Source organism: Triticum urartu, chromosome 6A, assembly GCF_056163025.1.
Source record: "Triticum urartu cultivar PI428250 chromosome 6A, HENAU_Tu73, whole genome shotgun sequence".
Lineage (NCBI taxonomy): Eukaryota > Viridiplantae > Streptophyta > Magnoliopsida > Poales > Poaceae > Triticum > Triticum urartu.
Genome location: NC_141878.1, coordinates 414,020,996 through 414,043,777, shown reverse-complemented (window position 1 = coordinate 414,043,777; position 22,782 = coordinate 414,020,996).

The following is a 22,782-nucleotide window of genomic DNA, read 5'->3' as shown; positions in this document are numbered from 1 at the left end:
CCAAGGCTGCAGGCTATTGGGGCCCGCGGCGCTTCGCGCTCGCCCCTTCGCTTCCCTGCTAGGCCAAGCCCGGGCGCGCCTTGGGCCCAGGGGCTACTGTCGGTGTTCTGGGAATGGGGGTTCCCAGACTTGCCTGCCTGCGGCCTGCGGCGTGGCTCAAGTGGGGGCCCAGTGCGGCCCATCTTCATCATCTCAAGCTCAAGACCCCCGTGAGGGGCCAAGCCTCGCGGGGTGGATGACAGAAAGCTTCCTCAGAGGCAGCCTCATTAGGCAGGCTCGCGAGGAGGCGGAGAGATCAAGGCAGGGGTACCTCGCGAGGAGCCCGTGACGCAAGCCATGACGATCGAGACCAGGAGGGCGCCGACCTGTGCAGTGTCCTTGTTTCCCCTTTGGTGCAAAGGGGGCAAGCACATGCCAAGGCATTGGGCAAAGGTTACCATTCCGGTGCAACGAGACCAAGACCAACAGAGCGGCAGGACAGAGGTCACCGTGGAGCCCAAGATGGCCTCATCACCAGTGCTTTTGGCAGCCGAAGACCACCTTTGGTCAGGATAACTTGTACTAGATGTTCCCCTTCAAAATGGCCAATTGTTGGCACCCTTCCCGCTCATTTTTTGGGGAGAGGCCCGGGGCCTCAATAAATAGAGCTAGCCAGCACAGAATAGAGGGGGAGAGACATCGAGAGATCAGGAGATAGAGACAGCTAGAGATCTGATAGAGCCCTAGCAGAGAGAGAGAGAGATAGAGAGAGAGAGAGGCGACTGAACTTACCCAAGCAGTTCATCGCACCAGCTCAAGAACACCCCTCGTGAGGCTGTTCTTCCCTTGTACTATTCATCATTAGCCCGTGAGGCAATCCACCACACCACACACTGGAGTAGGATATTACACCACAACGGTGGCCCAAACTAGTATAAACCTCGTGTCCCTTGTGTTGTTCATTGTTTCCAGCTTAGATCACGCGAGGAGATTGGACGTAGATTGGTAGGGGAGAGATCTCCGCGCGCACCCCAGTGTTCGAACCTCAAGGGTCTGCCGGAACCCGAAATCTGACATGCTATGGTTAAAGATCTCTTAGAAGAAGATATAGATGGGCATGTTATTTACTTCTATGAAGAAGCTGATAGAATTGCCAAACCTGATAAAAAGGACAAACATAGACCTGTTGTTGGCATGCTTGTCATCTCAGTTAAAATAGGAGATCACTGTTATCATGGTTTATGTGACATAGGTGCTAGTGTGAGTGCTATTCCTTATACCTTATATCAAGAAATTATGAATGACATATCACCCGCAGAAATAGAAGGCATAGATGTTACTATTAAACTTGCTAATAGAGACACCATGTCACCAATTGGGATTGTTAGATATGTTGAAGTCGTGAGTGGGAAAATAAAATACTCTACTGATTTTCTTGTTCGTGGTTCCCCACAAGATGACTTTTGTCCCATTATCTTTGGTAGACCTTTCTTAAACACCGTTAATGCTAAGATAGATTGTGAGAAACAAACTATCGGTGTTTGTTTTGGTGATGAGTCTCATGAGTTTAATTTTTCCAAGTTTAGTAGGAAGCTTCATGAAAAAGAATTTCCTAGTAAGGATGAATTAATTGGCCTTGTTCTATTGCAGTTCGACCTACTGATCCTTTAGAACAATATTTGCTAGACCATGAAAATGATTTAAATATGCATGAAATAAATGAAATAGATAAAAATTTCTTTGAACAATGTCCTCTACTTAAACACAATTTGCCTATTGAAACTCTAGGAGGTCCTCCTCCACCTAAAGGTGATCCTATGTTTGAATTAAAACAATTGCCAAACACTTCGAAATATGCTTATCTGGATGAAAAGAAGATATATCATGTTATTATTAGTGCTAACCTTTCAGAACATGAAGAAGAAAGATTATTGAAAGTTCTAAGGAAGGACCTAGCTGCTATTGGATATACTCTTGATGATTTAATGGGCATTAGTCCCACTCTATGTCAGCACAAAATTAATATGGAACCTGATGCTAAACCCGTTGTTGATCACCAATGTCAGTTAAATCCGAAGATGAAAGAAGTGGTAAGAACGGAAATACTAAAACTTATGGAAGCAGGTATAATCTATCCTATAGATGATAGTAGATGGGTAAGTCCTGTTCATTGTGTTCCTAAGAAAGGAGGTATAACTGTTGTTCCTAATGATAAGAATGAACTTATTCCATAAAGAATTGTTACAGGCTATAGAATGGTAATTTATTTTAGAAAATTAAACAAAGCAACTAGAAAAGAACATTACCCTTTGCCTTTTTATTGATCAAATGCTTGAAAGATTATCTAAGCACACGCACTTTTGCGTCCTTGATGGATACTCTGGCTGTTCACAAATACATGTTTCTCAACCTGATCAAGAAAAGACCACTTTTACTTGTCCCTTTGGAACTTATGCTTATAGACGTATGCCTTTTGGTTTATGTAATGCACTTGCTACCTTTCAAAGATGTATGACTGCTATATTCTCCGACTTTTGTGAAAAGATTGTTGAAGTTTTCATGGATGGCTTTTCTGTTTTTGGGAAGTCTTTTGATGATTGTTTAAGCAATCTTGAGCGAGTTTTGCAAAGATGTGAACAAACAAATCTTGTCTTGAATTGGAAAAAGTGCCACTTTATGGTCAATGAAGGCATTGTATTGGGTCATAAAATTTCTGAAAGAGGTATTGAAGTGGACCAAGCTAAGGTTGATGCAATTGAGAAAATGCCATGTCCTACGGACATGAAAGGTATTCGTAGTTTCCTAGGTCATGCTGGTTTCTATCGGAGATTTATCAAAGACTTTTCTAAAATTTCTAGGCCTCTTACTAATCTTTTGCAAAAGGATATTCCTTTTGTTTTTGATGATGATTGTCTTGAAGCCTTTGAAACATTCAAGAAAGCCTTAATGTCTGCATCTACTGTTCAACCACATGATTGGAACTTGCCTTTTGAAATTATGTGTGATGCTAGTGATTATGCTGTTGGTGCTGTTCTAGGACAAAGAGTTGATAAGAAATTAAATGTTATTCATTATGCTAGTAAAACTCTAGACAATGCTCAAAGAAATTGTGCTGCTACTGAAAAAGAATTCTTAGTAGTGGTGTTTGCTTGTGATAAATTTAGACCTTATATTGTTGATTCCAAAGTAGTTGTTCACACAGAGCATGCTGCTATTAAATAACTTATGGAAAAGAAAGATGCTAAACCTAGACTTATTTGATGGGCTCTCCTGTTACAAGAATTTGATTTACATATCATTGATATAAAAGGAGCTGAGAACCCAGTAGCTGATAATTTATCTAGGCTTGAAAATGTGCTTGATGACCCACTACCTATTGATGATAGTTTTCCTGATGGGCAGTTAGCTACAATAAATATCTCTCATAGTATTCCTTAGTATGCTGACTATGCTAATTACATTGTTGCTAAATATTTACCACCTAGCTTCACATACCAACAAAAGAAAAAATTCTTCTATGATTTAAGACAATACTTCTGGGATGACCCATATATTTATAAAGAAGGAGTAGTTGGTATTATTAGATGTTGTGTACCTGAGCATGAACAGGGACAAATCCTACGGAAATGTCACTCCGAAGCTTATGGAGGGCATCATGCTGGAGATAAAACTGCACATAAGGTATTGCAGTCTCGATTTTATTGGCCTACTCTCTTCAAGGATGCGTGTAAGTTCGTCTTACCTTGTGATGAATGTCAAAGAATAGGTAATATCGATGAGCGTCAAGAAATGCCTATGAATTATTCACTTGCTATTGAACCATTTGATGTTTGGGGATTTGATTACATGGGAACTTTTCCTTCCTCTAATGGGTATACACATATTTTGGTTGCTGTTGATTATGTTACTAAATGGGTAGAAGCTATTCCAACTAGTAGTGCTGATCACAACACCTCTATTAAAATGCTTAAGGAAGTTATTTTCCCAAGGTTTGGAGTCCCTAGATATTTAATGACCTATGGTGGTTCACACTTTATTCATGGTGCTTTCCATAAGATGCTTGCCAAGTATGATGTCAACCATAATTACATCACCCTATCATCCTCAGTCTAGTGTTCAAGTTGAACTTAGCAATAGAGAAATAAAATTAATTTTACAAAAGACTGTCAATAGGTCCAGAAAGAATAGGTCTAAGAAATTAGGTGATGCACTTTGGGCTTATAGAACAACATATAAAAATCCTATGGGTATGTCTCCTTATAAAATGGTTTATAGAAAAGCTTGTCACTTGCCTCTTGAGTTAGAACATAAAGCATTTTGGGAAGTCAAAGAACTCAATTATGATTTCAAACTTGCTGGTGAAAAGAGGTTATTTGATATTAGCTCATTAGATGAGTGGATAACCCAAGCTTATGAAAATGTAAAACTATTCAAAGAAAAAGTTAAAAGATGGCATGACAAAAGAATCCAAAAGCGTGACTTTAAAGTTGGAGAATATGTTCTTTTGTACAACTCTCGTTTTAGATTCTTTGCAGGAAAACTCCTCTCAAAATGGGAAGGCCCCTATGTTATCGAGGAGGTTTATCGGTCTGGAGCCATCAAAATAAATAATTTTGAAGGTACTAACCCGATTGTTGTCAATGGGCAATGAATAAAACATTATATCTCAGGTACACCCAGTAATGTTGAAAGTAATATTATCCAAACTTTGACACCGGAAAAACACATAAAAGAGTCCTTCCAGAACACTCCAGAATCGTGAAAATAAGGAGGTACGTGACACGGTAAGTAAACGGACTCCGAAAAGTCCGCAAAAATATTTTTTATTAGTTTTGGAATATTTAAAAAATTTGGAAATAAAGAAACTTCCAGGAAGCGTCCCCTGGTGGCCACAATACACCAGGGCGTGCTAGGCAAGCCTGGCGCACCTAGGTGGGTTGTGCCCACCTGAGACACCTTCCGGAGTCCGTTTTTCTACCATATGCTTGTCCCCCAAGATAAAAAAATCTATATATACTTCCCGAACCTGTTGATCACCGTATTGAGGAGAAATCCTTTGTTCTCTTTTCTTGCTGTTTTCTGCGCAGTTCTGAGAATATGTCGTCCCAAGATTCCGACGGAGAGAGTTATGCCTCACATCTCATTGTTGACTCAAAGACCTACGGGGACCTATCCCCTTGTGGTCGAACAAAAGATGATGAAGAGGATACCCACTTGATGAAGATCGATGATTCAAGCTCGGAGGAGGAGGATGTCCCTCTACCTCAACCAGGGGATATGCACATGGAATTCAAGAAGTTAAGTCTTCCTAAGAGAGCTAACCGGTCTAAAAACCAATCTATTCCTTTTTGTTTTAGGCAGAAAAGCAAAGGGGATTTATGTAAAAAGATCTTGAAGCTAGAGTTGGAAGTCAATGATTTAAAGGAGAAATTGCTCTCCTTAACTATAATATGAAAAATTTGAAGGCACAATTGTGATCATCACCATCATCTTCTTCACCACCAAAAGAGAATTGAGTATCAGGTATGGGCACTCCCCTTGGCTTCTGCCAAGCTTGGGGGAGGTGCCCCATTATCATATCATCCCACTATCTTTTTGCCTTTACTTATTTTAGTTCGATCTTGGGCTTTAGATGAATAAAGTTAGTTCGATCCTTTCTTCTTTGAGAGTCTACTTACTGATCTATCATTGTAATCGTGTGCAAGTTATATAATATAGTTTAGTTTGAGTTTTTAATTTCTTTACTTTCATGTTGCAAATAAAAGAAAATAAATAAATAAATAAATAAAAAGAGAAAGGAAATAAATAAAAGAAAGGATAGAAATAATGAAAAGATCATATACTAATCCTATGGTAGGTGATGGCACCACATAAGGAAAAGTATAAGTAGAAAATTTTATTAGAGATTGACAAACATAGCATTAGTCAATGATGCAACTCATGAAAGAATTAATAAGGGAAGAGAAGATTCACATATAAATACACTATCCTAGAAATATTTTGTGATTGTGAGCCCTCATCAAAATATTATATGCCAAAAATTTTGACGTTGGACAAGGAAGACAACTTAATGGTTTATGTTTGTTTATATTCACATAGGAGTCATATTGTCATAGATCCTTCAACATGTGGTGCTTTCCCCTATCTTTGCTAGCCAAAAATTCCGCACTAACTAGAGATACTACTTGTGCATCCAAAAACCCTTAAACCCAAATCTTATTTTCAAGTGTCCACCATACCTACCTAGGGATTGAGCAAGATCCCTCAAGTAAGTTGTCATCGGTGCAAAAAGGCAATAAATATTTCTTCTAAATGTGTGAGATCATTTAGTGTAAAAGAAAATTGAGCATTGCACTAACTTGTGATGGTGAAGAATAAAAGTGACAAACTGCATAATAAAGGTCGCTATCACAAGGGGCAATGCAACGTGACATACTTTTGCACTAAGGGGTTGAGAATACAAACAAATAAGCACATGACAACCTCTGCTTCCCACTGCGAGGGGCCTATATTTTACTTTTATGTATTTACTTTTATGCAAAGAGTCAAAGTTTTTCTCTCTATTCCTTTTTATTTTTCTTCTTTGGCAATCATCATGTGGTGAGGAAAGATCTAGGCACATATGTCCTGTTGAATATGGGTAGCATGAGTTATATTGTTGACATCACCCTTGAGGTGAATACGTTGGGAGGCGAAATTATAAGCCCCTATCTTTCTATGTGTCCGGTTGAAACGTTTTGTTCATGTGTATGCGGTGAGTTTTAGCAATTATAGAAGTCGTCCAAGAATGATTGTAAAACATCCAAGAATGATAATAAAATAGCATGAATACTTCATAAATTATAGATAAGTTGGAGACATATCAGCATCCCCAAGCTTAATTCTTACTCGTCCTCGAGTAGGTAAATGATAAAAGAAATAATTTATGAAGTGTGAATGCTAGCAAAGTGTACAAGTTTGACCAATGATAATTTCAATCACTTTTACTAGCATCATAACAACAATTCTTTCTTGTGAAACTTCTCATGTTAAACTAGCAACCAATTCACATGTTAAGGTTCAAACAATGAATTCTCTTAAAATTGAACAACCTATTTTCTTAGTCACCAAGCAATTGCAATTCAACTTATTCAACAGAGTTTAACTAAGAGCTCCACATACTCAACCATCATATAGTCTTCTATGATTTCTAACACTCACTGCATACACATGAGCAAAATGTTTCAACCGGAAACATAGAAAGATAGGGACTTATAATTTCGCCTCCCAACGTATTCACCTCAAGGGTGATATCAACAATATAACTCATGCTACACATATTCAACATGACATATGTGCCTAGATCTTTCCTCACCACATGATGATTTCCACAGGAGAAAAATAAAAAGGAATAGATAGAAAAACTTTGACTCTTTGCATAAAAGTAAATACATAAAAGTAAAAGATAGGCCCTTCGCAGAGGGAAGCTGAGGTTGCCATGAGCTTATTTGTTTGTATACTCAACCCCTTAGTGCAAAAGAACGTCACATTGTATTGCCCCTTGTGATGGCAACCTTTATTATGTAGTTTGTCGCTTTATTCTTCACCATCACAAGTTCGTACAACGCTCAATTTTCTCTTACACTAAATGATCTAAAACTTTTAGAAGCAATTTTTATTGCCTTATTGCACCTATGACAACTTACTTGAAGGATCCTGCTCAATCCTTAGGTAGGTATGGTGGACTCTTGAAGATAAGATTTGGGTTTAAGGGTTTTTGGATGCACATGTAGTATCTCTACTTGGTGCGGAATTTTTGGCTAGCAAGGATGGGGGGCAAGCACCACATGTTGAATGATCTATGACAATATAACTTCTATGTGAATATGAACAAACATAACCCATTATGTTGTCTTCCTTGTCCAACGTCAACAATTTTGGCATATAATATTTTGATGGGGGCTCACAATCACGAAAGATTTCCATGATAGTGTATTTGTATGTGAAAGTTCTCTTCCTTATACTAATTATTCGTGAATTGCTTGTATGACCAATATTGTGATTGTCAAGCCTCAAAAGATTTCACTTTCTAAACCCAATGTGAAGCTACCACTAGGCATGATATGATTTCAACTTCATGACATTCAATTTATTCAACAATTTACTCATAGGATATAAGTGAAGCACAAGAGTAAATGGCAAGCTACTCCAAAAAGATATAAATGAAGATCGTGAGCATAATATTTCTGTCTCTCAAATTGATTTAAGTGAAGCAAGAGAGAATTTCTTCAAAAATACTGAAGCACACCATCTCAAAAATATATAAGTGAAGCACTAGAGCAATTCCGTAGAAAAGAGCTTCATTAGCGGAATGTGAATGCTGCTTACCTTGCCTCCCTGACAACTATTTGAGGACTCTCTTTTATTTATAAACTTTCATCTCTAAGTGTTTTATTAAAACATCAAGCAAAATGAAAATGAAATGACATTCTAAGAATAGCACACATCATGTGAAGAAGCAAAAACTTAGGCTCAACCGATACTAACCGATAATTATTGAAGAGGAAAGGTGGGATGCCTATCGGGGCATCCCCAAGCTTAGATGCTTGAGACTTCTTGAAATATTATCTTGGAGTGCCTTGGGCATCCCCAAGCTTGAGCTTTTGTGTCTCCTTAATTCTTCTCATATCACGGTTTTCCTAAATCTCAAAAGCTTCATCCACACAAAACTCAACAAGAACTCGCGAGATAAGTTAGTATAAACCAAATCAAAAACCTTATCATTATCTAATGTAGCAAATCACTAAAATTATTATTCAACATTGCATACTAAATGCCTCTGCATATTTGATACGTCTCCAACGTATCTATAATTTTTCATTCCTCCATGCTATATTATCTACTCTTTTGGGCAATATTGGGCTTTATTATCCACTTTTATATTACTTTTCCGACTAACCTATTAACCGGAGGCCCAGCCCAGATTTGCTGTTTTATGCCTATTTCAGTGTTTTGAAGAAAAGGAATATCAGACGGAGTCAAAACGGAACGAAATCAACTGGAGAAGTTATTTTTGGAAGGAAACACACCTGATGGAATTGGACCCCACGTCAGAAGATACGAGAGCTGCCCACGAGGGTGGGCCCCCCCCTAGGGTGCGCCCCCTGCCTCGTGGGGCCCCCGTGGCTCCCCTAACGTGCTTCTTCTGCCTGTATAACTCCATATAATCTAAAACTTCCAGAACGAATAATAGATCGGGAGTTCCGCCGCCAGAAGCCTCCATAGCCTCCGAAAACCAATCTAGACCCACTCCGGCACCCTGCCGGAGGGGGCAATCCCTCACCGGTGGCCATCTTCATCATCCCGGTGCTCTCCATGAGGAGGAGGGAGTAGTTCTCCCTCGGGGCTGAGGGTATGTACCAGTAGCTATGTGTTTGATCTCTCTCTCTCTCTCTCGTGTTCTTGATTTGGCACGATCTTGATGCATCGCGAGCTTTGCTATTTTAGTTGGATCTTATGTTTCTCCTCCCCCTCTTCTCTCTTGTAATGAATTGAGTTTCCCCTTTGAAGTAATCTTATCGGATTGAGTCTTTAAATATTTGAGAACACTTGATGTATGTCTTGTCGTGGATATCTGTGGTGAAAATGGGATATCACATGATTCACTTGATGTATGTTTTGGTGATCAACTTGCGGGTTCCGCCCATGAACCAATGCATAGGGGTTGGCACACGTTTTCGTCGTGATTCTCCGGTAGAACTTTGGGGCACTCTTTGAGGTCCTTTGTGTTGGTTGAATAGATGAATCTGAGATTGTGTGATGCATATCATATAATCATACCCACGGATACTTGAGGTGACATTGGAGTATCTAGGTGACATTAGGGTTTTGATTGATTTGTGTCTTAAGGTGTTATTCTAGTACGAACTCTAGGTCTGTTTGTGACACTTACAGGAATATCCCAACGGATTGATTGGAAAGAATAACTTTGATGTGGTTTCGTACCTTACCATAATCTCTTCGTTCGTTCTCCTCTATTAGTGACTTTGGAGTGACTCTTTGTTGCATGTTGAGGGATAGTTATGTGATCCAATTATGTTAGTATTGTCGAGGGAACTTACACTAGCGAAAGTATGAACCTAGGCCTTGTTTCCTAGCATTGCAATACCGTTTACGCTCACTTTTATCATTAGTTACCTTGCTGTTTTTATATTTTCAGATTACAAAAATCATTATCTACTATCCATATACCACTTGTATCACCATCTCTTCGCTGAACTAGTGCACCTATACAATTTACCATTGTATTGGGTGTGTTGGGGACACAAGAGACTCTTTGTTATTTGGTTGCAGGGTTGCTTGAGAGAGACCATCTTCATCCTACACCTCCTACGGTTTGATAAACCTTAGGTCATCCACTTGAGAGAAATTTGCTACTGTCCTACAAACCTCTGCACTTGGAGGCCCAACAACGTCTACAAGAAGAAGGTTGTGTAGTAGACATCAAGCTCTTTTCTAGCGCCGTTGCCGGGGAGGTGAGTGCTTGAAGGTATATCTTTAGATCTTGCAATCGAGTCTTTTAGTTTCTTGTTTTATCACTAGTTTAGTTTATAAAAGAAAACTATAAAAAATGGAATTGAGTTTGTCTTATACACTTCATCTTTTTAATATCTTTCGTGAGTATGATGGAAAGGATAATTGTGCTCAAGTGCTAGAAGAAGAAATCTATAAAATGTTTGGCACTAAATATTTGAATGATGAGCATGATTGCAATGTTGTTAGTATGAATTCCTTGAATATCCATGATGCTAATGATATTCAAAGCCACAAGCTTGGGGAAGCAATGTTTGATGAAGATGATATTTTTTGTCCCCCAAGTTTTGATGAGCAAATTTATTATGTTGAAAGCATGCCTCCTATCTATGATGATTATTGTGATGACACGTATGCTTTAAATAACAATAATAACATTGAAACTTGTCATCTTGATTTCAATTTTCAATCACATGATAATTATTTTGTTGAGTTTGCTCCCACTATTATTCATGAGAAGAATTTTGTTTGTGTGGAGAGTAATAAAATTTCTATGTTTGTAGATCATGAAAAGAATGCTTTAGGTGCTGGTTATATTGTTGAATTCATTCATGATGCTACTGAAAATTATTATGAGGGAGGAACATATGCTTGTAGGAATTGCAATAATATCAAGTTTCCTCTCTATGTGCTTAAAGTTTTGAAGTTATGCTTGTTTTACCTTCCTATGCAAGTTGATTATGGTTCCCGCAAGTTGTTTGCTCAAAAAATCCCTATGCATAGGAAGTGGGTTATACTTAAATTTGCTAGTAATATTCTTCACGATGCTCTCTTTATGTTACAATTCTTATCTTTTATGTGAGCATCATTGAAATCATCATGCCTAGCTAGGGGTGTTAAACGATAGCGCTTGTTGGGAGGCAACCCAACTTTATTTTTGTTCCTTGCTTCTTGTTCCTGTTTAGTAATAAATAGTTCATATAGCCTCTGTTTAGATGTGGTTTTATGCTTTTAATTAGTGTTTGTGCCAAGTAGAACCTTTGGGAAGACTTGGGGAAAGTCTTGTTGATCATGCTGTAAAAAACAGAAACTTTAGCGCTCACGAGAATTGCTGCCATTTTTATTTGGAGAGTGCTATTTAGTTAATTATTGTTGCAGATGATTAATAGATAAATTCCTCAGGTCCAGCACTTTATTTGAGAATTTTATGAGTTCCAGAAGTATACGTTTGATCCAAATTACTACAGACTGTTCTGTTTTTGACAGATTCTGTTTTTCATGTGTTGTTTACTTATTTTATGAATCTATGGCTAGTAAAATAGTTTATAAACCATAGAGAAGTTGGAATACAGTAGGTTTAACACCAATATAAATTAGGAATGAGTTCATTACAGTACCTTGAAGTGGTGATTTATTTTCTTATACTAACGGAGCTTACGAGTTTTCTGTTAAGTTTTGTGTGGTGAAGTTTTCAAGTTTTGGGTAAGGATTCGATGGACTATGGAATAAGGAGTGGCAAGAGTCTAAGCTTGGGGATTCCCGAGGCACCCCAAGGTAATATTCAAGGATAGCCAAGAGCCTAAACTTGGGGATGCCCCGGAAGGCATCCCCTCTTTCGTCTTCGTTCATCGGCAACTTTACTTGTAGCTATATTTTTATTCGCCACATGATATGTGTTTTGCTTGGAGCGTCAATTTATTTTGTTAGGATTTGCTTTCTTTTATTTAGAACAATGTTTTGCATCTTTTATTTCAAGAAAAGTGGCATTGATAGCCTTTACTATGCCTATGTTACAAGTATACTTGTTGCTGTTTGAAAACAGAAAGTTTACCGCTGTTGCAATAATTCCCTAGAAAAATCAGAATGTGATAAAATGTTGAAACCTTTTGAATATTAAGCTCTGATAAATTTACTACAGTGGGAATTTTCTTTCATAATTTTTGGAGCTAGGGAAGTATGGATGTTGCAGCATTCTTTACAGACTATCCTGTTTAGGCAGATTGCTGTTATGTTTGCATTGTTTGCATATGTTTGCTTCTTTAATGATTCTATTTGAGGATAGGACTATTAAATATGCAGAGGCATTTAGTATGAAATGTTGAATAATAATTTTAGTTATTTGCTACAGTAGAGTATGATAAGGTTTTTTCAATGGTTTATACTAACTTATCTCACGAGTCCTTGTTGAGTTTTGTGTGGATGAAGCTTTTGAGATTTAGGGAGACCGTGATATGAGAGGAATTAAGGAGACACAAAAGCTCATGCTTGGGGATTCCCAAGGCACCCCAAGATAATATTTCAAGAAGTCTCAAGCGTCTAAGCTTGGGGATGCCCCGGTTGGAATCCCACCTTTCTTCTTCAACAATTATCGTTTAGTATTGGTTGATCCTAAGTTTTTGCTTCTTCACATGATGTTTGCTATTCTTAGAATGTAATTTTCTTTTGCTTTGCTTGCTGTTTGAATAGAATACCAAGATCTGAAATTATTAAATGTGAGAGAGTCTTCACATAGTTGCATAATTATTCGACTACTCATTGATCTTCACTTAAATCTTTCGGAGTAGTTTGTCATTTGCTCTAGTGCTTCACTTATATCTTTTAGAGCATGGTGGTAGTTTTATTTTTAAGAAATAGATGAACTCTCATGCTTCACTTAGATTATTTTGAGAGTCTTAATAGCATGGTGATTTACTAAAGTCCTAATATGCTAGGTATTCAAGAATAATAAAATTCTCTTATGAGTGTGTTGAATACTATGAGAAGTTTGATACTTGATGATTGTTTTGAGATATGAGGATGGTAATATTAGATTCATGCTAGCTGATTAGTTGTGAATTTGAGAAATACTTGTGTTGAAGTTTGTGATTCCCGTAGCATGCACATATGGTGAACCGTTATGTGATGAAGTCGGAGCATGATTTATTTATTGATTGTATTCCTTATGAGTGGCGGTCGGGGACGAGCGATGGTCTTTTCCTACCAATCTATTCCCCTAGGAGCATGCGCGTAGTACTTTGTTTTGATAACTAATAGATTTTTGCAATAAGTATGTGAGTTCTTTATGACTAATGTTGAGTCCATGGACTATACGCACTCTCACCCTTCCACCATTGCTAGCCTCTCTAGAACCGTGCAACTTTTGCCGGTACCATAAACCCACCATATACCTTCCTCAAAACAGCCACCATGCCTACCTATCACGGCATTTCCATAGCCATTCCGAGATATATTGCCATGCAACTTTCCATCGTTCCGTTTATTATGACATGCTCCATCATTGTCATATTGCTTTGCATGATCATGTAGTTGACATCGTATTTGTGGCAAAGCCACCGTTCATAATTCTTCCATACATGTCACTCATGAGTCATTGCATATCCCGGTACACCGCCGGAGGCATTCATAAAGAGTCATATCTTGTTCTAAGTATCGAGTTGTAATTCTTGAGTTGTAATAAAAATAAAAGTGTGATGATCATCATTATTAGAGCATTGTCCCAGTGAGGAAAGGATGATGGAGACTATGATTCCCCCACAAGTCGGGATGAGACTCCGGACGAAAAAAAAGAGGCCAAAGAAGCCCAAATAAAAAAGAGGCCATAAAAAAGAGAAGGCCCAAATAAAAAAATAAAAAAAAATAAAAAAATGAGAGAAAAAGAGAGAAGGGGCAATGCTACTATCCTTTTACCACACTTGTGCTTCAAAGTAGCACCATGATCTTCATGATAGAGAGTCTCCTATGCTGTCACTTTCTTATACTAGTGGGAATCTTTCATTATAGAACTTGTCTTGTATATTCCAATGATGGACTTCCTCAAAATGCCCTAGGTCTTCGTGAGCAAGCAAGTTGGATGCACACCCACTAGTTTCTTTTGTTGAGCTTTCATATACTTATAGCTCTAGTGCATCCGTTGCATGGCAATCCCTACTCACTCACATTGATATCTATTAATGGGCATCTCCATAGCCCGTTGATACGCCTAGTTGATGTGAGACTATCTTCTCCCTTTTGTTTCTTCTCCACAACCACCATTCTATTCCACCTATAGTGCTATGTCCATGGCTCACGCTCATGTATTGCGTGAAGATTGAAAAAGTTTGAGAACATCAAAAGTATGAAACAATTGCTTGGCTTGTCATCGGGCTTGTGCATGATTTAAATATTTTGTTTGGTGAAGATGGAGCATAGCCAGACTATATGATTTTGTAGGGATAACTTTCTTTGGCCATGTTATTTTGAGAAGACATGATTGCTTAGTTAGTATGCTTGAAGTATTGTTATTTTTATGTCAATATGAACTTTTGTCTTGAATCTTTCGGATCTGAATATTCATATCACAAGTAAGAAGAATTACATTGAAATTATGCCAACTAGCATTCCACATCAAAAATTATCTTTTTTTATCATTTACCTACTCGAGGACGAGCAGGAATTAAGCTTGGGGATGCTTGATACGTCTCCAACGTATCTATAATTTTTGATTGCTCCATGCTATATTATCTACTGTTTTGGGCAATATTGGGCTTTATTATCCACTTTTATATTACTTTTGGGACTAACCTATTAACCGGAGGCCCAGCCTAGATTTGTTATTTTATGCCTATTTCAGTGTTTTGAAGAAAAGGAATATCAAACGGAGTTGAAACGAAACGAAATCAACTGGAGAAGTTATTTTTGGAAGGAAACACACCTGATGGACTTGGACCCCATGTCAAAAGATACGGGAGCTGCCCACGAGGGTGGGGGCACGCCCCCCCCTAGGGCGCGCCCCCTGCCTCGTGGGGCCCCCGTGGCTCCCCTGACGTGCTTCTTCTGCCTATATAACTCCATATAATCTAAAACTTCCAGAACGAATAATAGATCGGGAGTTCCGCCGCCAGAAGCCTCCATAGCCATCGAAAACCAATCTAGACCCGTTCCGGCACCCTGCCGGAGGGGGCAATCCCTCTCCGGTGGCCATCTTCATCATCCCGGTGCTCTCCATGATGAGGAGGGAGTAGTTCTCCCTCGGGGCTGAGGGTATGTACTAGTAGCTATGTGTAGGATCTCTCTCTCTCTCTCTCTCTCGTGTTCTTGATTCGGCACGATCTTGATGTATCGCAAGCTTTGCTATTATAGTTGGATCTTATGTTTCTCCTCCCCCTCTTCTCTCTTTTAATGAATTGAGTTTCCCCTCTGAAGTAATCTTATCGGATTGAGTCTTTAAAGATTTGAGAACACTTGATGTATGTCTTGCCGTGGATATCTGTGGTGACAATGGGATATCACGTGATTCACTTAATGTATGTTTTGGTGATCAACTTGCGGGTTCCGCCCGTGAACCTATGCATAGGGGTTGGCACACGTTTTCGTCGTGATTCTCCGGTAGAACTTTGGGGCACTCTTTGAGGTCCTTTGTGTTGGTTGAATAGATGAATCTGAGATTGTGTGATGCATATCGTATAATCATACCCACGGGTACTTGAGGTGACATTGGAGTATCTAGGTGACATTAGGGTTTTGATTGATTTGTGTCTTAAGGTGTTATTCTAGTACGAACTCTAGGGTTGTTTGTGACACTTATAGGAATAGCCCAACGGATTGATTGGAAAGAATAACTTTGAGGTGGTTTCGTACCCTACCATAATCTCTTCGTTCGTTCTCCACTAGTAGTGAATTTGGAGTGACTCTTTGTTGCATGTTGAGGGATAGTTATGTGATCCCATTATGTTAGTATTGTCGAGGGAACTTACACTAGCGAAAGTATGAACCCTAGGCCTTGTTTCCTAGCATTGCAATATCGTTTACGCTCACTTTTATCATTAGTTACCTTGCTGTTTTTATATTTTCAGATTACAAAAACCATTATCTACTATCCATATACCACTTGTATCACCATCTCTTCGCCGAACTAGTGCACCTATACAATTTACCATTGTATTGGGTGTGTTGGGGACACAAGAGACACTTTGTTATTTGGTTGCAGGGTTGCTTGAGAGAGACCATCTTCATCCTACGCCTCCTACGGATTGATAAACCTTAGGTCATCCACTTGAGGGAAATTTGCTACTGTCCTACAAACCTCTGCACTTGGAGGCCCAACAACGTCTACAACAAGAAGGTTGTGTAGTAGATATCAAGCTCTTTTCTGGCGCCATTGCCGGGGAGGTGAGTGCTTGAAGGTATATCTTTAGATCTTGCAATCGAGTCTTTTAGTTTCTTGTTTTATCACTAGTTTAGTTTATAAAAGAAAACTATAAAAAAATGGAATTGAGTTTGTCTTATACACTTCATCTTTTTAATATCTTTCGTGAGTATGATGGAAAGGATAATTGTGCTCAAGTGCTAGAAGAAGAAATCTATAAAACTTCCGTGAGTTTTATCACTAGATTAGTTACTTGGATCTTCCTTGAATATTACCTTGGGGTGCCTTGGGTATCCCCAAGCTTATCGTATTTTCACTCCTTATTCTCCTCATATCGACATCTCACCCAAAACTTGAAAACTTCAATCACACAAAACTTAACGGAACTCTGTGAGATGGGTTAGTATGATAAAGAGGAAACCATTTCACTTTTGGTACTTGCTACCTCTTGAGCACTGCGTTGGTTTTCCCTTGATGTGGAAAGGGTGATGCAGCAAAGTAGCGTAAGTATTTCCCTCAGTTTTTGAGAACCAAGGTATCAATCCAGTAGGAGACTACGCGCAAGTCCCTCGTACCTACACAAACAAATAAGAACCTCGCAACCAACGCGGTAAAGGGGTTGTCAATCCCTTCACGGTCACTTACGGGAGTGAGATCTGATAGAGATAATAATAGTAAGATAAATATTTTTGGTATATTTATGATATACATTGAAAGTAAAGATTGCAAAGTAAAATAGATTGGAAACTTATATGATAAAAGATAGACCCGGGTGGCATAGGTTTCACCAGTGGCTTTTCACAAGATAGCATAAGTATTACAGTGGGTGAACAAATTACTGTCGAGCAATTGATAGAAAAGTGAATAATTATGAGAATATCTAGGCATGATCATGTATATAGGAATGACGTCCGTGACAAGTAGACTGAAACGATTCTGCATCTACTACTATTACCCCACACATCGACCGCTATCCAGCATGCATCTAGAGTATTAAGTTCATAAGAATAGAGTAATGCATTAGGCAAGATGACATGATGTAGAGGGATAAACTCAAGCAATATGATATAAACCCCATCTTTTTATCCTCGATGGCAACAATACAATACGTGCCTTGCTACCCCTGCTGTCACTGGGAAAGGACACCGCAAGATTGAACCCAAAGCTAAGCACTCCTCCCATTGCAAGAAAGATCAATCTAGTAGGCCAAACCAAACTGATAATTCGAAGAGACTTGCAAATATAACCAATCATACATAAAAGAATTCAGAGAAGAATCAAATATTGTTCATAGATAAACTTGATCATAAACCCACAATTCATCGGATCTTGACAAACACACCGCAAAAAGAGTTACATCAAATAGATCTCCAAGAAGATCGAGGAGAACATTGTATTGAGATCCAAAGAGAGAGAAGAAGCCATCTAGCTAATAATTATGGACCCGAAGGTCTGAGGTAAACTACTCACACATCATCGGAGAGGCTATGGTGTTGATGTAGAAGCCCTCCATGATCGATGCCCCCTCCGGCGGAGCTCTGGAAAAGGCCCCAAGATGGGATCTCTTGGGTATAGAAGGTTGCGGCGATGGAAATAGGGTTTCGTGGTGCTCCTGGATGTTTTCGGGGTATGTGGACATATATAGGAGGAAGAAGTTGGTCGGTGGAGCCACGAGGGGCCCACGAGGGTGGAGGGCGCGCCCCCTTCCTCGTGGCCTCCTCGTTGGTTGCTTGACGTCCACTCCAAGTCCCCTGGATCACGTTTGTTCCAGAAATAACTCTCCCGAAGGTTTTATTCCGTTTGGATTCCGTTTGATATTCCTTTTCTACGAAACACTGAAATAGGCAAAAAAACAGCAATTTGCACTGGGCCTTGGGTTAGTAGGTTAGTCCCAAAAATAATATAAAAGTGTATAAATAAGCCCAGTAACATCCAAAACAGATAATATAATAGCATGGAACAATCAAAAATTGTAGATACATTGGAGACGTATCAAGCGTCCCCAAGCTTAATTCCTGCTCGTCCTCGAGTAGGTAAATGATAAAAACAGAAGTTTTGATGTGGAATGCTACCTAGCATAATTCTCAATGTAATTTTCTTATTGTGGCATGAATGTTCAGATCCGAAAGATTCAAGACAAAAGTTTAATATTGACATAAAAATAATAATACTTCAAGCATACTAACTAAGCAATCATGTCTTCTCAAAATAACATGGCAAAAGAAAGTTCATCCCTACAAAATCATATATTTTGGTCATGCTCCATTTTCGTCACACAAGAATGCTCTCATCTTGCACAACCTCGATGACAAGACAAGCAATTGTTTCATACTTTAGTAATCTCAAACTTTTTTCAACTTTCACGCAATACATGAGCGTGAGCCATGGATATAGCACTATGGGTGGAATAGAATAATGATAGGTGGTTATGTGGAGAACACAAAAAAGGAGAAAGTCTCACATCGACGAGGCTAATCAACGGGCTAGGGAGATGCCCATCAATTGATGTCGATGCAAGGAGTAGGGATTGCCATGCAACGGATGCACTAGAGCTATAAATGTATGAAAGCTCAACAAAAGAAACTAAGTGGGTGTGCATCCAACTTGCTTGCTCACGAAGACCTAGGGCATTTGAGGAAGCCCATTGTTGGAATATACAAGCCAAGTTCTATAATGAAAAATTCCCACTAGTATATGAAAGTGACAAAACAAGAGACTCTCTATCATAAAGATCACAGTGCTACTTTGAAGCACAAGTGTGTAAAAAAGATAGTAGCATTGCCCCTTTTTTTCTTTTCTTTTTTTCTTTTTCTTCCCTTTTTTGTGCCTTTGTTTTCTTATTTGGCCTTTATTTTTTATTTGGGAAAATGCTCTATTAATGATGATCATCACACTTCTATTAATTTACAACTCAATGATTACAACTCGATACTAGAACAAAATATGACTCTATATGAATGCCTCCGGCGGTGTACCAGGAAATGCAATGATTCAAGAGTGACATGTATGATAAATTATGCATGGTGGCTTTGCCACAAATACGATGTCAACTACATGATCATGCAAAGCAATATGACAATGATGAAGCGTGTCATGAATGAAACGGTGGAAAGTTGCATGACAATATATCTTGAAATGGCTATGGAAATGCCATAATAGGTAGGTTTGGTGGTTGTTTTGAGGAAGATATAACGAGGTTTATGTCTGACACAACATATCATATCACGGGGTTTGGATGCACCGGCGAAGTTTGCACCAACTCTCAAGGTGAGAAAGGGCAATGCACGGTACCGAAGAGGCTAGCAATGATGGAAGGGTGAGAGTGCGTATAATCCATGGACTCAACATTAGTCATAAAGAACTCACATACTTATTGAAAAAATCTACAAGTCATCAAAAACCAAGCACTACGCGCATGCTCCTAGGGGGATAGATTGGTAGGAAAATACCATCGCTCGTCCCCGACCGCCACTCATAAGGAAGACAATCAAAGAAACACCTCATGTTTCAAATTTGTTACACAACGGTTACCATACGTGCATGCTATGGGACTTGCAAACTTCAACACAAGTATTTATCAAATTCACAACTACTCAACTAGCACAACTTTAATATCACCATCCTCATATCTCAAAACAATTATCAAGTATCCAACTTCTCATAGTTTTCAACGCACTTTCTATGATAGTTTTTATTATACCTATCTTGGATGCCTATCATATTAGGACTAATTTCGTAACCAAAGAAAATTATCATGCTGTTCTAAAGGACTCTCAAAATAATATAAGTGAATCATGAGAGATCAATAATTTCTATAAAATAAAACCACCACCGTGCTCTAAAAGATATAAGTGAAGCACTAGAGCAAAATTATCTAGCTCAAAAGATATAAGTGAAGCAGATAGAGTATTCCAATAAATTCCAATTCATGTGTGTCTCTCCCAAAAGGAGTTTAAAGCAAGTATGGTTGTGGTAAACTAAAAAGCAAAGACTCAAATCATACAAGACGCTCCAAGCAAAACACATATCACGTGGTGAATAAAAATATAGCCTCAAGTAAAGTTACCGATAGAAGAAGACAAAAGAGGGGATGCCTTCCGGGGCATCCCCAAGCTTAGGCTTTTGGTTGTCCTTGAATTTTACCTTGGGGTGCCTTGGGCATCCCCAAGCTTAGGCTCTTTCCACTCCTTATTCCATAATCCATCAAATCTTTACCCAAAGCTTGAAAACTTCACAACACAAAACTTAAACAGAAAATCTCATGAGCTTCGTTAGTATAAGAAAACAAACCACCACTTAAGGTACTGTAATTAACTCATTCTTTATTTTTATTTGTGTTAAACCTAATGTATTCCAACTTCTATATGGTTCATAACCTCCGATACTAGCCATAGATTCATCAAAATAAGCAAACAACACACGAAAACAGAATCTGTAAAAACACAGAACAGTCTGTAGTAATCTCTGGTTTCGAATACTTCTGTCACCCCAAAAATTCTAAAATAAATTGCTGTACCTGAGGAATTTATATATTAATAATCTTTAAAAATAATAAACTTAATCACACCCTCCAGTAAAAGATGGAAGCAAATATCGTGAGCGCTAAAGTTTCTCTTTTTTACAGCAAGATTACTAAAAATTCGCCTAAGTCTTCGCAAAGGTTCTACTTGGAAAAACACTAATTAAAAGCATAAAACCACATCTAAACAGAGGCTATATGAATTATTTATTACTAAACATAACCAAAAATCAAGAAACAAAAATAAAATTGGGTTGCCTCCCAACAAGCACTATCATTTAACGCCCCTAGCTAGGCATAAAAGCAAGAATAGATCTAGGTATTATCATCTTTGGTATGCAATACATAAGTGGCTCTCATAATAGATTTATAAGGTAATTTTATTTTATTTTTAGGGAAGTGTTCCATGCCTTTCCTTAACGGAAATTGGAATCTAATATTTCCTTCCTTCATATCAATAATTGCACCAATCATTCTAAGGAAAGGTCTACCAAGAATAATGGGACATGTAGGATTGCAATCAATATCAAGAACAATGAAATCTATGGGCACATAATTAATATTTGAAACAATAAGAACATCATTAATCCTTCCCATAGGTTTCTTAATAGTGGAATCCACGAGGTGCAAATTTAAAGAACAATCATCGAATTCACGGAAACCTAACACATCACACAAAGTTTTTGGAATCGTGGAAACGCTAGCACCCAAATCACATAAAGCATAGCATTCATGATTTTTAATATTAATTTTAATAGTATAGCATGGATTGCAACAAGGAAATACAATCTATTAAAGAACAATTATCATAATTAAATTCCTTGAAATCCAAAATAGTGGGTTCATTGCTATGTAAAGTTTTGACCTCTCCGATCCCACTTTTATCAATTTTTGCATCAAGATCTAAAAACTCCGAACCATTGGGACGCCTTTTAGCTAAAGTAAACTCATCTCGAGTCCCATAATTATCAAGATTCATATTGAAAAACAAAGATTTAATAGGAGACACATCTATCACTTTTAGATCTTCATCCTTATTATCATCAAAACTAGAAGAACATGCTTTCACAAAGCAATCTTTTTTAGCACGCATCCTAGCGGTTCTTTCTTTGCACTCATCAATGGAAATTCTCATAGCTTTGAGAGATTCATTGATATCATGCTTAGGTGGAATAGATCTGATTTTCAAAGAATCAACATCAAGAGAAATTCTATCCACATTCCTAGCCAACTCATCAATCTTAGACAAGTTTTTCTCAATCAAAGCATTGAAACTCTTTTGCAAACTAATAAATTCTTTAATATTAGATTCAAAATCAGAGGGCATCTTATTATAATTTCCATAAGAATTGTTGTAGGAATTACCATAATTATTAGAGGAATTACTAGGAAATGGCCTAGGATTAAAATTACCTCTATACGTGTTGTTACCAAAATTGTTCCTACCAACAAAATTCACATCCATAGATTCATTATTATTCTCAATCAAAGTAGTGTGACGCCCTCAATTCAATCGTACACTAATCATACACGCAAATGTGTACGATCAAGAACAAGGACTCATGGGAAGATATCACAACACAACTCTAGACACAAGTTAAAATAATACGAGCTTTATATTACAAACCAGGGGCCTCGAGGGCTCGAA